Below are 17,435 nucleotides of genomic sequence, written 5' to 3'. Positions count from 1 at the left end.
GTCAAAAGGGTTATGGTGAACACAAACAACAAGTTCGATGGTATATTGAATACAAAAAAAGGGACCAAATGAGTACAAACGCAAAAGTTAATTACCCTCAAGAGTCATTTTCCCTAAATCACCCATCAATCAAATTTGTCATCCGGTAAAACTCAACAATCCACTATTCATGTGAAAACCATATGATAACAAAAAGAAAAAAAAACGTTATAGCCAAAGAATATGATAACAAAAAGAAAAAAAAACCAAAGTACATCAAAAAAATAAATTCAAAATTGCATCACAGATTTTGCATGTAATGACTAAAAAATCCCAAATTGCATACATTTAAATCAAATTCAATAGAGGATATGTTTGAACACAATAATCAAAATACCCAAGGATGTGGGTAAATTAAAGTAAAAAATAATGAAATATAATTACTAATACCCCCATTCTTACTTAATACATGATCCTTAGCCTTAACATTGAGATTGAAGTATGCAAATTAATGAATAGGCTTCTTTAACTTCAAAATAAACAACCAACTAGAACATTAAAATTGAAAGAAAAATAGTAAATAGCACAAAAAATACTAAGTGCACATCAGAATTTTAATTTGAAATTGTGTTTTTAAATTTTTTTTATAATTTTGACCACTTGACCGGTCAAGCTGGTTACATGCTGACATGGCATGATGATGTGTCAATTTTGATGACGTGGCATGCTGACGTATAAAAATTGAATTTTTTTCCACAAAAAACACTAAGTTTTCACTTTTTTTTTTCGATTTTGACAATAAGTTTAATTTTTTTTTTCAATTTTAGCACTATGTTTTTTTGTTTCAAATCGAACATAATTTTTTCTAATTTTGTTCAATGTTGACAATTTCACATTCAAACCCTAATTTTATGTATAAACAATGTTCTAAAAGGCGCACCATGGCGGGCGCCAAGGCGTGCCATGGCGTGAGGCGCGATGTCGCCATTACGAAAAGCTTCATAACGTTGGTGTTAGGCGTGGCGCATGACAAGGCGTGATATGGCGTGCCATGGCGCGTTATGGCGTGTTATGGCGCGTGTTTTTTCGTTTGAGACATGTTTTTTTTGCTCTTTTTATACCTTTTCTAATCTGACATACAAGTATTGTGTTTTTTTATTAACTTTCTGTTATTAGTTGTTGATATAACACTTCTAAAACTAGGTATATTTGATATAAATTTATATTTATGCGGTAATATAATTATAAATTAATACAAAATCGCCGCCTTACATCACACATTGAAAAACGCCATGGCTCGCCATAACTCGTTAAGCTTGAGGCTTGACCTTGCCGCCACGCCACGCCTCACGCCTTTTAGAACCTTGTGTATAAATATGTATTAGTTATATAAAAACTGTATTTTATATTTAATATGCAACTTTAAAATGATTTTGGAGGTTTGTAGGCGTATAGTCGATCAAGACCCGGATGTCAAGTTTGCAACTCGTGAAACTATTACATCTTATTTGAAACTTATGATTATTTTGGTTCTCATGATATAGACAATATTACACTCACACACGAAGATACACAAAGCAATTTGAAGGAGAAAAAGAGAGGTATGTATATAATTTCTCATATCATATATCATTTTATTTTTCTAGTCTACGAAAACCCAAAAAATAAAGTTGATAAGAAATAAAGCACCCATCAATCAAATTTACGAAGTTGAGAAGCAATAAATCACCCATCAATCAGATTTGTTATCCAGTAAAACTCAATAATCCACTATTCATGTGAAAATAATTGACATATGATGAAAAAAAGGAAATAAAAAAAACCAGATTGCACCACAAAAAATAAATTCAAAATTGCATCACAGATTTTACATTCAGTGACTAAAAAAAAAAAAATCCCAAATTACATACATTTAAATCAAATTCATTAGAGGATATGTTTGAAGTTTGAACGCAATAATCAAAATACTCCATATAGGATGTGGGTAAATAGAAGTAAAAAATAATGAAATATACTTACTAATACCCCTATTCTTAGTTAATACATGATCCTTGCCCTCAACATTGAGATTGAAGTGCGCAGATTAATGAATAGCTTCTTCAACTTCAAAATAAACAACTAACTAGTACATTAAAATTGAAAGAAAAAGGGTGAATATCACAAAAAATACTAAGTGTACATCAAAATTCTAATTTGATATTGTGTTTTTTATTTGTTTCAAATTTGACACAGTGTTTTTTAATTTTTTTTACAATTCTGACCACTTGACCGGTCAACCCGGTTACATGATGACATGACATAATGATGTGTTAGTTTTGATGACGTGCATTGCTGACGTGTAAAAATTGAATTTTTTTCCACAAAAAACACTAAGTTTTCACTTTTTTTCGATTTTGACACTAAGTTTAATTTTTTCTTTCAATTTTGACACTATGTTTTTTGTTCTAAATCAAACATAATTTTTTCCAATTTTGTACAATGTTGACAATTTTCCATTTGAAACTGTATAAATATTTTTTAATACATTTTTAAATTGTATAAATATATTTTTCCCATTTAAAAACCATATTTTTGTATAAATACAAGAGTTTTTATTTTTTATTATTATTATTTCTTTTTACATTCAAACCCTAATTTTATGTATAAATATGTATTAGTTATTTAAAAACCGTATTTTATATTAAATATGCAACCTTAAAATGAGTTTGGAGGTTTGTAGGCGTGTAGTCGATCAAGACCTAGATGTCAAGTTTGCAACCCGTGAAATTATTACATCTTATTTGCAGCTTATGGTTAGTTTGGTTTTCATGATATAACTAATGCATATTTATAGATTACGCTTTGAATGTAAACACACACACATGTTAGTATAAGGATTTCGTTTCCCTCTTGAAAGTTTCTTGTAAAGAAAAGATTAGTAGCAAAACGTGGTGGCTGAGGCTCGAGTTGGACTCGATTCCCTTAAAGAGATTCGCCGTCTGTTCCCATGGTACAACAACCTTAACAGTGGTGTACTGCCGCATATCTCACTTGCCTGAAAGAGTCGCTGGAAGCAGGAGTACAGAGAAGGAGGAGAAAGAAGAGTATTTTCATTTGTATGTTGAATGAGACAATAAAGATCTCTTTTTATAGTTGAATCGTGTAATGGAAACAAATCAATAATTGATTGAGCGTTTAATTCCAGTAAATGTCATTAATTACGTAACTAATGCATCCGTTACAGAATTCAAAAATAGGGACCAAAACTGTCAAGTTTAGCAAAAACGAGGGTAGCCCGAGCTTTTGAAGCTGCATTCGTGTCCGCAGGTCGCGCCCATACACAAGTTTGGTGTTTTTGGTCTACAAAATCCAAGATTTGCACCCTCCCTGTGCGCGGGTAGGAATTGTAGTAAAACGATAGACACAAGCTTGTAAGCATTTCATGCATTCAAGCTTATAAACCTTGTTGAGTTTAGTCTTTCTACCAATGTGGGACTCATTCCCACATTCATCCTTTTTTGCTAAATTTATTCTCAAATACACTTCTTTGAGTATCGATATCTCATTCACATATACTCCATTTTGGACATATAATATATCGTTTCGAAGACCTCATGGAGGAGAACACAAACCCACTTAGAGTTAGTTATATATACAACATATGTATATATTTATATACGTCCAAAGTTAGTAAAAATATAAATATTTATACTAAATTTTCCAACAATCCCCCACATGAATGGAGATCGATCTCTGCACATCCAATTTCCAAACGAAATTTTCAACAGTTGAATCATGCATAGGATAGGTAGGTATTACCCTTTGAACCCTCCCTTAAGATGTTACACTTAATCTCCTAGCAGTTAGTAGATCTCGATGTCTTTGAACTAAGCAACCATTTATGTAGACGACTATGTAAATCTCACAGGACTCTCCCAGACAAGGTCGTGTCCTCTTAGACGTGTTCGTTTTGGTCATGAAGACTAACCTGGTTCTGCAAGAGCTTTAGGAATTGTGCCCCTATAATTCCCTTTGAAACGACCCCACTTCTCTCTCAAATAGGTGATTCCAAGAATCATTAAAAACCATATGTTTAGACTAATTTTGTCACTACGTATACGAATGGACTAGGAAGTAGCGTTGACTCCCCCCCACAGTGACCTGACTCACTCATACAATTAGGTTATCCTTTTGAACCCAGATCTTGGGATCTCCAGTCTTTTGGGTAAAGTTTCCTTTGTATGAATTTATTCATTCATGGGCTTTAGTCCCATTCCTCTTGACGACTTATAAACTACATCTCTACTTAAGCCTTTTGTAAGTGGACCCACAATGTTATTCTTTGACTTTACCCAGTCAACCGTTACCCCCGTAGAGATTAGTTGTCATATTGTTTTATGTCTACATCTAATGTGCCTTGATTTCCCATTATTGTAACAACGCAAATTTTCAAACAAATTTTTCATTTTAAAAATATATTTATTTCCATTCATAACAAGGCATAAATAGTTTAAGTATTCTGTCAAATACAAATAATCAAAATCCCAAGATCATAAAAGCATTCTTCAGTGTGTATCGATCACGCCGGCGCCTTCCCACGGTCCTCGCTAGTACCTGAAATACATGCACAACAACTGTAAGCATAAATGCTTAGTGAGTTCCCCAATATACAACTTACGCACATACGCCTTTCCAGGCCCCGACCTTCCGGTCCATGTGTCTCAGGGGACTTCCGTCCCTGCTGGGTAAACCTTCCGGTCCTACCCACGCCGACCTTCCGGTCCATCACACAACATATCGCCTTCCGGCCCATAACATATTGCCTTCCGGCCCATAATATAATCACCTTCCGGCCCATGACATACATAACACATATAACAAATAACTTACCACATATAGCATACATATCACATATCATATCTGACCTTCCGGTCACACAGTCAAACCCTTCCGGGTACAGTATAGTGAGAAGACTCACCTCGTAAAAGCTGAAAGCTAGCAAATCCCGAAATGACTCGTGCACAATCCGACGAGCTACAACCTCCCTATAACATCACATATCTCATTAACACTTATATCTTCTAAGTGTGACTATCCCTAAGAAGTCAGACTTAGGTCAACTCTGGTCAACGGTCAACGGTCAACTCTACCGGACTCGGCGAGTGCCATGGCGACTCGGCGAGTCTAGACGTCCTCCAACTCTCTGAGATTCCCTATCTACTCGTCGAGTATCCTCCTCGACCCGACGAGTTACTCCTGGAAGAATCGCGGGGCCACCCCGACTCCACTCGCCGAGTCTGAAGAACAACTCGGCGAGTCCTAGTAAATCTTCAAGCTACTCGTCGAGTCTGAAGAACAACTCGGCGAGTCCATGCCATGCAGACGAGCAACCGCTTCCTAAATTACGTATGGTCCCGAGATATACAATCATGGGACTTTCTGGACTTCTAAACATCTTATTACTGGGGTATAAACGTCTGGGTAATAACATAATAACCCATCTAATCACTAAGCGGGTTTCATAAACCCTAGATTCGTATACACATCAAAATAACAGAAATGGTCCGAGTATTACCTGAAAACGCACTCTCCGTGTCCCCCAAACCTCAGGACTCGATTCTCCTTGATATTCCTTTGTCCAAATTCTTCTTCTTCTTGCCTAACAAGTTCCTCCAAGTTCCAATAGCTTTCTCTCCTGCTCTAGACGTCCACAACGATTAGGGTTCTTCTCAATCGACCAAAAGACGGACAATGACGGCCTAAGAGGCGTTATATACGATCCAAAACCGAACGGTTAGGGTTTCTGCTGAACAGCGTTGACTCGCCGAGTCCATATCTGGACTCGTCGAGTCCAGTCGCAAACCCGCGACCAAGTCTGCGATCCTACTCGGCGAGTCTAGGCTCCAACTCGCCGAGTCCCCTCTTAAATCACCCCCAAAAACATAATTTAATAATACCTGAGATTCCGGGCTGTTACAACTCTCCCCCGCTAGGATTAGACTTCGCCCTCGAAGTCTCATTCTGAAAATAGTTCCGGATGCTGCTCCCGCATCTCAAGTTCCGGCTCCCAAGTCATTTCCGATCCCTTACGGTGTTGCCATTGAACCAACACCAGAGGTACCTCCTTGTTCCTCAGAACCTTGATCTTCCGATTCCTGATAGCCACTGGTCTCTCCGCATAATTCAGGCTCGCATCCACCTGAATATCCTCTAATGGAACCACCGCCGACTCATCGGCTATGCACTTCCTCAATTGCGACACATGAAAGGTGTCGTGGATCTGTCCTAACTCCGCTGGCAACTCCAACCGATAGGCTACCCGGCCTATCCTTGCACTCACACGAAATGGCCCAATATACCGGGGACCCAACTTGCCCCTCTTCCTGAATCGAATCACTCCTTTCCAAGGAGAGACCTTCAGGAGAACGAAGTCGCCGACCTGAAATTCAAGCTCGGATCGGCGCCTGTCTGCATAACTCTTCTGCCGGCTCTGGGCGGTCAATAACCTTTGTCTCACTTGCTGAATCTGCTCTGTCGTCTGGAGCACGATCTCCGTGCTGCCCATCACTCTCTGTCCCACCTCTCCCCAGCAAATGGGGGTCCGACACCTCCTACCATACAACAGCTCAAAAGGTGGCATACCAATGCTCGAATGATGGCTGTTGTTGTAGAAAAACTCTGCTAAGGGTAAATATGCATCCCAGCTACCCCCGAAGTCTAACACACACGCTCGAAGCATGTCCTCCAGTGTCTGAATCGTCCGCTCGCTCTGACCGTCTGTCTGGGGATGGTATGCGGTACTAAAATGCAATTTGGTACCCAGCTCCTCATGAAATTTCTTCCAGAACCTGGAAGTGAAACGCACATCACGGTCTGAAACAATCGAGATCGGCACCCCATGTCGAGATACCACCTCTCTCACATATATCTCTGCCAACTTCTCCGCTGAAGAACTCTCACTGATGGCAAGGAAGTGTGCACTCTTCGTCAACCTATCCACAATCACCCAAATTGCATCAACTCCCCTAGCAGTCCTCGGCAATTTGGTGATAAAATCCATAGCGATTTGTTCCCACTTCCACTCGGGGATCTCCAATGGCTGTAACTTGCCATGCGGTCTCTGGTGCTCGGCCTTAACCCTACGACAGGTCAAGCACCTCTCAACGAACCATGCGACGTCCCTCTTCATACAGGGCCACCAATACTCTTTCCTCAAGTCCAAATACATCTTCGTAGCACCGGGATGGATCGAGAATTTCGATCTATGAGCCTCTTCCATCAAAGTAATACGTGTACCACCCACGAACGGTACCCAAATCCGGCCCTGAAATGTCATAAGCCCTCGACCATCCTGAACGAACTCTGAAATTAGCCCCACAACCCGCTCTTTCTTCCGCATTTCTGGTCGCACCGCTTCGGCCTGTGCCCCACGAATAGCATCCAATACAGGAGTCATCACAGTCAGTCTCAAGCATACATCTCGCAATGGAGTGCTCTCCGCCTTGTGGCTCAACGCGTCGGCCACCACATTAGCCTTCCCTGGGTGGTACAGGATCTCACAATCATAATCCTTGACCACATCCAGCCACCTCCTCTGACGCATATTTAGATTGGGCTGATCCATCAAATACTTCAAGCTCTTATGGTCCGTATATATCGTACATCGAACCCCATACAGGTAGTGACGCCAAATCTTGAGAGCGAATACTACTGTTCCCAACTCTAAATCATGCGTAGGGTATCTCGCCTCATGAGGCTTCAGCTGCCTCGACGCATAAGCTATCACATGACTCCTCTGCATCAACACTGCACCCAGTCCCGAAATCGATGCGTCGCAATATACCACAAAATCTTCCATCCCTTCTGGGAGAGCTAATACCGGGGCTTCGCACAACCTCTGGCGAAGTGTCTCAAAGGAGGTCTGCTGCTCGGGCCCCCATGAGAATGCAACACCCTTCCGGGTCAATCTGGTGAGTGGCACTGCGATCTTGGAGAAATCCTTGATGAATCTCCGATAATACCCTGCCAACCCAAGGAAGCTCCTGATCTCAGAAGGTGACTTCGGCACCTCCCAACTCATCACCGCCTCAACCTTGGCCGGATCGACCAATATCCCTTTCTGATTGACAACATGTCCTAGAAATTGGACCTCTCGCAGCCAGAAGTCACATTTGGAGAACTTTGCATAAAGCTTCTCCGACCTCAATACCTCGAGGACCTCCCTCAAATGCTCCTCATGCTGCTCTCTAGATCTAGAATACACCAGAATGTCGTCGATAAATACAATCACTGACCGATCCAACATCGGTCTGCATACTCTATTCATGAGATCCATGAACACAACCGGGGCATTGGTGAGCCCGAAAGGCATCACCACAAACTCATAATGCCCATATCGCGTCCTAAACGCTGTCTTCTGGACATCCCCCTCCCGTACTCTCACCTGATGGTACCCTGACCTCAGATCGATCTTGGAAAACCAAGACGCTCCCTGCAACTGATCGAATAAATCATCGATCCTCGGTAACGGGTAACGGTTCTTGACCGTCAACTTGTTCAACTCCCGGTAATCAATACACATCCGGTGTGAACCATCCTTCTTCTTGACGAACAGAATAGGTGCTCCCCACGGCGAGCTGCTCGGCCGAATGAATCCCTTCCCCAGCAAGTCCTGGAGCTGCGAGGACAACTCTTGCATCTCTGGAGGTGCAAGACGATAAGGCACCTTAGCAATAGGCGCGGCCCCCGGAACCAGATTGATACCAAACTCTACTTGACTCACAAGAGGTACTCCCGGCAGCTCCTCGGGGAAAACATCTGGGAACTCACGCACTACAGGGACCTCCTCAACTGATTTCGGTCTCTCGGAAACCTCCCGCGTATCCATCACATACGCCACAAAACCCTTACAGCCCTGCTGTAGACACTGCCTCGCCCTAGCGGCCGAACAAAAAGCTGATCCCGAACGGGTACCCTCGCCGTACACCGAAAGAACTCCCCCACTATGGTCTCGTATAGTCACCAACTGACGCTCACAGTCGATGACAGCGCCGAATCGGCTCAACCAGTCCATGCCCACGATGACACAGACATCACCCATCGCAATAGGAATCAGGTCAATCGGGAATTCAACCCCGAAAATCTCTAGTACACATCCCCGAAGAACCTCCGTGGCACAAATCACTTTCTCGTCAGCTATAGAAACTCTCAAAGGTCGACTCAACGACTCACGACTAACGCTGATATGCTGACTAAAGGCTAAGGACACAAAGGACCTACTCGCACCCGAGTCAAATAACACTAAGGCAGGCACAGAGTTCACAAGGAAAGTACCTACGCATATACTAACATAAGCACAACATCTCGACATTTAAAATAAATACATGAATTACAACATACCTGCCACGACATCGGGCGCAGCGCGGACCTCTTCCGCAGTCAGCTGAAAGGCTCTTCCCCGAGCCCTTGGGGCCTCGGCCTTCACCGGTCGAGTCGCAGTAGCTCCGGCAGCAGGTGTAGATCCTTGAAGAAGCTGAGGGCACTCGGCCTTCCTATGGCCTGTCTGGTTGCAATGAAAGCAAACCGTAAATCCCTTGGGACACTCCCTAGCAATGTGCCCCTCCTTGCCACACTTGTAGCAAGCACCAGATCGACACGCCCCCTCATGACCCTTGCCGTACTTTCCGCAAGTGCGGCCCTTCGAACCTCCTTTGCTCGCATCGGCGGACTTTACCCGCTTGGCTGCCGGCTGGAACTGAGCCGGTTGCCGGTCCACCCGCTGAGACTCGGCCTCCTCCCTGGCCTGGGTCTCCAACTCGATCTCGCGCTTCCTGGCATTCGCCTGAAGCTCAGCAAAAGTATGGTAAGTGGAGTTTGACACAAACTCCCGGATATCCCTCCTCAACACTCCCAAGTACCGGCTCATCCGAGCCTGATCAGTGGACAGCAGCTCGGGGCAGAACATCGCCCTCTCATGAAACTTCCGCGTGATCACCGCGACAGAATCAGTACCCTTCTTGAGGGTTAAGAACTCCTGAACCAATCGTTCCCTCTCCACCGGGGGAACGTACTCATCTCTGAACATGGCAGTAAACCCCTCCCATGTTACTGCTGTAGTCTCTGCCAAAGTGAAGTTCGCCGTCACGAACTTCCACCAGTCCTTCGCTCCCAGACGGAGCTGGTTCAATGCGAACCGTACCCTCAGGTGCTCCGGGCATGAACAAGTGTAGAAGCACCCCTCTATATCCGCGATCCACCTCATCGCAGCAATCGGATCCTGCGTCCCATCGAACTCTGGTGGCTTCGTGTTGCTGAACTCTCGGAACAACAACGAATCACCCCCCTGTGGCCTAGCAGCGGCCACAGCTGCGGTAGCTACAGCGGTTGCAGCCTCAGTCAATGCGGCGTACCGCTCATCGAACGTCTCCATCAGTGTGGTCTTAATAGACCCAAACATCTCCGGGATCTCAGCCCGGATCGCCGCCGCTACCTCCTCGTGAATCATCTGACGAATCTCCTCGTCACTCACACCGCTCGAACTCGCTCCGTGGCGCGGTTTAACCATGATGTCTCTGAAATACAACATAAAACTATCAGAGACTCCACCGAGTATAATCGTACTCGATACGCAACCCTACTCAGTCCCCGATATCGAGGGATTCTTACTTGGGTCTCCCACTGACCCGGTGTCCTCGGTAGTACGGGCCCAATACTACCGACCACACCGCATCAGCGTTCATCCCAAGTCCTCCTCCCCATACTCCGGATAGTGAGTACTCTACTTCTGATATGCACTATCTACCCGCATACTAGCAACGCATCTCATATAGGCAAATTTCCCTAGACTAAGGCATCACAAATCAGGCCACTCTAGTCCTATCATGAATACCTAGTCTTCTAGCATGCATAACAATTCATATCATATAATATTGTAAGGTATTTTAGGGATCTTTACCGTTCGGGCGCTGACTGATCGTACACACTGCTTCTTTCTTGCTTACCACGAAACCATTTACAAAAGTTTATGCCTTTATTTAAAAAGTTTTCCTCAAATCCTCGGTTTGAGTTCAGCTACTCCCGAAGGTGCACCCGAATCCCTCAAACCAAGGCTCTGATACCAATTGTAACAATGCAAATTTTCAAACAAAATTTTCATTTTAAAAATATATTTATTTCCATTCATAACAAGGCATAAATAGTTTAAGTATTCTGTCAAATACAAATAATCAAAATCCCAAGATCATAAAAGCATTCTTCAGTGTGTATCGATCACGCCGACGCCTTCCCACGGTCCTCGCTAGTACCTGAAATACATGCACAACAACTGTAAGCATAAATGCTTAGTGAGTTCCCCAATATACAACTTACGCACATACGCCTTTCCAGGCCCCGACCTTCCGGTCCATGTGTCTCAGGGGACTTCCGTCCCTGCTGGGTAAACCTTCCGGTCCTACCCACGCCGACCTTCCGGTCCATCACACAACATATCGCCTTCCGGCCCATAACATATTGCCTTCCGGCCCATAATATAATCACCTTCCGGCCCATGACATACATAACACATATAACAAATAACTTACCACATATAGCATACATATCACATATCATATCTGACCTTCCGGTCACACAGTCAAACCCTTCCGGGTACAGTATAGTGAGAAGACTCACCTCGTAAAAGCTGAAAGCTAGCAAATCCCGAAATGACTCGTGCACAATCCGACGAGCTACAACCTCCCTATAACATCACATATCTCATTAACACTTATATCTTCTAAGTGTGACTATCCCTAAGAAGTCAGACTTAGGTCAACTCTGGTCAACGGTCAACGGTCAACTCTACCGGACTCGGCGAGTGCCATGGCGAGTCGGCGAGTCTAGACGTCCTCCAACTCTCTGAGATTCCCTATCTACTCGTCGAGTATCCTCCTCGACCCGACGAGTTACTCCTGGAAGAATCGCGGGGCCACCCCGACTCCACTCGCCGAGTCTGAAGAACAACTCGGCGAGTCCTAGTAAATCTTCAAGCTACTCGTCGAGTCTGAAGAACAACTCGGCGAGTCCATGCCATGCAGACGAGCAACCGCTTCCTAAATTACGTATGGTCCCGAGATATACAATCATGGGACTTTCTGGACTTCTAAACATCTTATTACTGGGGTATAAACGTCTGGGTAATAACATAATAACCCATCTAATCACTAAGCGGGTTTCATAAACCCTAGATTCGTATACACATCAAAATAACAGAAATGGTCCGAGTATTACCTGAAAACGCACTCTCTGTGTCCCCCAAACCTCAGGACTCGATCCTCCTTGATATTCCTTTGGCCAAATTCTTCTTCTTCTTGCCTAACAAGTTCCTCCAAGTTCTAATAGCTTTCTCTCCTGCTCTAGACGTCCACAACGATTAGGGTTCTTCTTAATCGACCAAAAGACGGACAATGACGGCCTAAGAGGCGTTATATACGATCCAAAACCGAACGGTTAGGGTTTCTGCTGAACAGCATCGACTCGCCGAGTCCATATCTGGACTCGTCGAGTCCAGTCGCGAACCCGCGACCAAGTCTGCGATCCTACTCGGCGAGTCTAGGCTCCAACTCGCCGAGTCCCCTCTTAAATCACCCCCAAAAAACATAATTTAATAATACCTGTGATTCCGGGCTGTTACAATTATACATTGTACTTTGAGCTCTACCAATTGCCGATTGATTATCACAATGTATACATATGGCCGTTACCAGCTTAGGCCATTTAGGAATGTCCTCTATAAATTGACGTAGCCACTCCGCCTCTTCAACACAAATATCTAAGGCGATAAATTCAGATTCCATCGTGGATCTAGATATAACTGTTTGCTTGGAAGATTTCCATGCTATAGCAGCACCTCCAAGTGTAAACACATACCCACTTGTAGATCTGGAATCTTTTATGTCAGATATCCAATTTGCATCTGTGTATCCTTAGATAACTGTTGGATGTCTGCCATAATGCAGTCCATATTCTCGTGCGTATCTCACATACCTTAGTAACCTAGTAATACTCATCCAGTGTTCAGAATTGGGTTTACTAGTGTATCTACTTAGTCTGCTCACAGCATATGCTAAGTCAGGTATGGTACAACTCATTAGATACATCAGACTACCAATAATTCTTGAATATTCCACTTGATTAACACTATCACCTCCATTTTTACGTAGATGTTGACTAGTGTCAATTGGAGTTCTAGCTATATTAGTATCTCCCTTAGCAAAATTTTCAAGAATTGTATCCACATAGTGTGTTTGACTTAAAATCAAACCACTTTGGGTTCTTGTGATCTTGACTCCAAGAATCACATCCGCTAAACCCATATCTTTCATGTCGAACCTGGAATTCAACATATCCTTCGTGGATCTTATTATCTTGTCTTCACTACTAATGATAAGCATATCATCAACATATAAACACAAGATGACATAACCATGAGTGGTGTTTTTCACATAGATAACCTTATCACACTCATTGATTCTAAAGCCCCTTTCCATCATGACTTGATCAAACTTTTGATGCCATTATTTTGGAGCTTGTTTTAATCCATATAGAGACTTGACAAGTTTACAAACCTTGTTCTCCTGTCCCGAGGCAATGAAGCCCTCAGGTTGCTCCATATAAATTTCTTCTTCCAAATCCCCATTTAGGAGAGCAGTTTTCACATCCATTTGATGTTTGCAGGTTTCTAATAGCTACAATGGCAAGAACTAATCTAATGGATGTTATCCGCGTTACTGGCGAATACGTATCTAAGTAATCTAGACCTTCCTTTTTTTCTATAACCTTTGATTACTAGTCTTCCCTTGTATTTATCAATATTGCCATCAGGTTTCATCTTTCTCTTAAAAATCCAACGGTAACCCAATGTCTTGCTACCTAGAGGTAGATCCACTAGTTCCCATGTATGATTTTGTAAGATAGATTCTACCTCATTTTTGATGGCTTCTTTCCATTGAGGTCCCTCAGAAGAAGTAACCGCCTATTGGTAGGTTTTAGGTTCACTTTCCACCACATAAGTGTAAAAGTCATCACAAAATGATTTTTCATCTTTAGCCCTCTTACTTCTTTTGAGTTCTATCTCTTCTTCCTCGGATTGAGCTTGTTCTTCCTCTCGAACAACTTCGTTGTTTGGTGAAGATGGGATTTTAAGCACCTTGTTCAAACAAGGAAATACATCTTTGATGTGTGTAAAACCCACTAGTTTTAAACCTACTTTTAATTATCAAATAACACACAAAAGGCAGTGAACCTATCAATTGTGGTATAGCTAAATAAGCAGGGTATCGAACACAGGGAACGGCAAATTAAATTAAAAACTAATTCTATCTAAATTACTTTAGCAAATAAGGGTTTTTCTCTAGTTTTACAAGACTAGAAACTTGTTAAACAAAACTAATGCAAGGCTAGAAAAGAACAAATTAACTAGATTCAATAATGGGAAAGAAACTTCTGTTTAGTTCAACTCGGTTAACTTTATGGTTGCTTTTAAGGTATTAGTGCAATGGATTAATTCTTTCGTTGGTTACCGATTCAAGTGATTAAGTTGTGTTCACTACCCTAATCCTTAGCAAATAAACTAATTCAAACAGTGGCCAATTGCTTAACTTAATTATATTTACTAGATTAATTATTCGGGTTAAGTTAAACTTGCAATAGCTAATTAAATTGTTATTTTTAATTAACCTCTTGTTCAATAGTCATCTTACAAGCTTGCACATGAATTTACTCAATTTACTTATTAATCCTAGTTTCATATTCATTAATCCTAGACATATGATTTAGTGGTCACTTATCATATGAGGTCGATAATTAATAGATGTTCATGCTAATTAACTATCTTCCTATTAACAGAAAATAAATTATCATTCATACACAAGGTTCTTTAGCAAGCTAATATAACAATTAATCACCAACTTAGAATTAATCCTACCAATCAATCAAACCATATTGTCAACTTTGTATCCCCAAACAGAAGTATAAAGAAATTAGTTCATAACTAAGGTGAATAACAGCAAACAAATAAGTTCAAGTTGCTTAATCATATTGACAAAACAAGGGAATTAAGTAGAATGATGAAATTACGCCTTAATTACTCCCGGAATTGGATTCTAGCTTCTTTGGTCGACTTCTAGGGTTCTTCTGGCTTCTTATTCGCAGCTTAACACCTCTGAAACTTCCCAGAATTCTCTCTTTTTCGCATTAAAGAGTTATCTTTATATATGCATACCGACTCGTCGAGTCATATGGCGACTCGTCGAGTCCCTCTCACATTAGTCGTAACCTGATAACTGTCTTGACTTCCGAATGCTTATCTCTCTGAATCCGCGACCGGACTCGTCGAGTCAAGAGATAACTCGACGAGTAGAAGCCTTATTTTGGCTGTTTTCTTTCTTCTTTCCACTCTTGAGCTCTCAACCGCTTCTCTTGCTTCCTTTCGCTTCCGAGCTTCATCTTTGGACTGAAAAACACAATTTAACACTTTTAAGTACCTTTTGTCCATAATATGCAACAATTTAGCTAATATATGAATAATAAACTACACTTAATACACACTAAATATGCACATATCAAAATACCCCACACTTGTCTTTTGCTTGCCCTCAAGCAAAACTGAATTTTAACACATTAGAATCACATATAATAACTCCAATCCAACCCAGTCATTACGCCAAGACCGCAACGCATGCATTTGTGTCTAAAATTTTTCCTAAAGAACCCCCCATATTCCAAATACTCACAATCCTCATAAACATTCACCCACTCACCCCGAACTATGCTCATTTTATGCAACCCTCCGAATCCATCCTCAGAAAACCTCTTAACCTCAAGGTATTTTTAATCGAGCAACCCAAGCATACATATTCTAGAAAATTACAATTTATCCGATACCACTATGAAATTCTTTGAATTCTTCACTTCTTTGAACATTTCATCTTTGATATCTTTGAATTCACCAACTTGTACTAGCTTTTGGTATCTTCAACTTTTTTGGATTTTTGGAATTTTGATCTTTGAACTTCATACTTAACTTTGATGCTCCAAAATTCTTATAACTTTTCTTGTAATTTTTTCTCTCTTTTTTTTCATGTATTTCTCACTTTTTTTTTTCTTCACTCAAAACCCTACATGCTTAAGCAGGGGCGCTCAACTTCAACCTTTATTGGCTAATGATAAAAATCTTCCTGGATACATTTCAGGTTTAGGCTGCTAAACATATTGCATCCCTCAGGCTGAGCGAGGTCGTGTTTTTGTCTCATGATTTCACTAGAATAAGGAGGCCACAAATGCACTAGAACGTATATAGGCTCAACTAAACATTTGGGTCTTCATGTAATTATTAACACAATCTAACATGGAATCCTAGTTTTTACCAAAATTTTCTAATTAAATCCTAAATAATAATTTTTTTTAAAATTGACTAGTATGTAACCAACCCCCTACCCCACACTTATGTAATGCAATGCCCTCATTGCATATTATGCATGATAAAGAACAATAAAAATAAGAAGAGAATTGGAACAAACTCCCCTGGGGTAGCAGTCGATAGGCTGATCACTTCCATGTTAAGCTCCAACTTCAATCAACTTTAGACATGGTAACATCTCATCCATGCCTTGGGTGTCAAAACTCATGTGGGTCGCTCCAAATACGCGGAAATTAGTGTAAGATCTTCAAGAAAGGAAATGGAAGAATAAGCGAGCAAGTGGGACCAGTAGCAGCATCAAATCAGCAGTCCATCGGTGTAAAAGATGATCGACTCGTCGAGTCTTATGAAGGACTCGTCGAGTACCAGCGCGCCTTCTCAGAATATGTAGAAATACAAGGCGACTCGGCGAGTCTACTTAGTGCACTCGTCGAGTAGGCCACTGAACGAAAAATCTTGGTATTTTGCAACTGTTTTAGCTTCTAAAAACTTCTTTAACTCTTCCTCACATTTGGACTCAATTGCTCATACCCCCTAGGACCGGACTTGACACTTTGACGTTAAAAACTCGCTTCCTTGACTCGCTCTCACACGAAAAACAACCATGCTTTACCTCATCCTAAGCAATCAAAATGCAATCCTGAAAATACTTAAAGCAAACAACTATTAAACACAATAATACCTTAAAGCATACACACCAAAAATAAAACAAAATAAAAATGCAAATTGTTTAAACACAAAAAACACAAAAATTAATCCTCATCCTCCTCATCATCGTTATTGGCTCCACTTCCTCCCGCTCCGCTATGGCGTGCACTAATCCTCTCGTCCCACGATGGAATATATGGATAATTCCCACCATCAATATGTGGAATATTGAAGTGGTCAAAAAGTCGTATGTGGGATTGATTGCTAAAATTTAGCCCCCGCGCCATTTGGTCTTGCATCCGCCTCATCTCTATGTTGTACCAATCCATTGGTACATCTTCATTCTCTACCGGAATCACCGGCGGCTCATCCTCCA

Source organism: Lactuca sativa, chromosome 6, assembly GCF_002870075.4.
Source record: "Lactuca sativa cultivar Salinas chromosome 6, Lsat_Salinas_v11, whole genome shotgun sequence".
NCBI lineage: Eukaryota > Viridiplantae > Streptophyta > Magnoliopsida > Asterales > Asteraceae > Lactuca > Lactuca sativa.
This window is presented reverse-complemented; position numbering follows the sequence as displayed.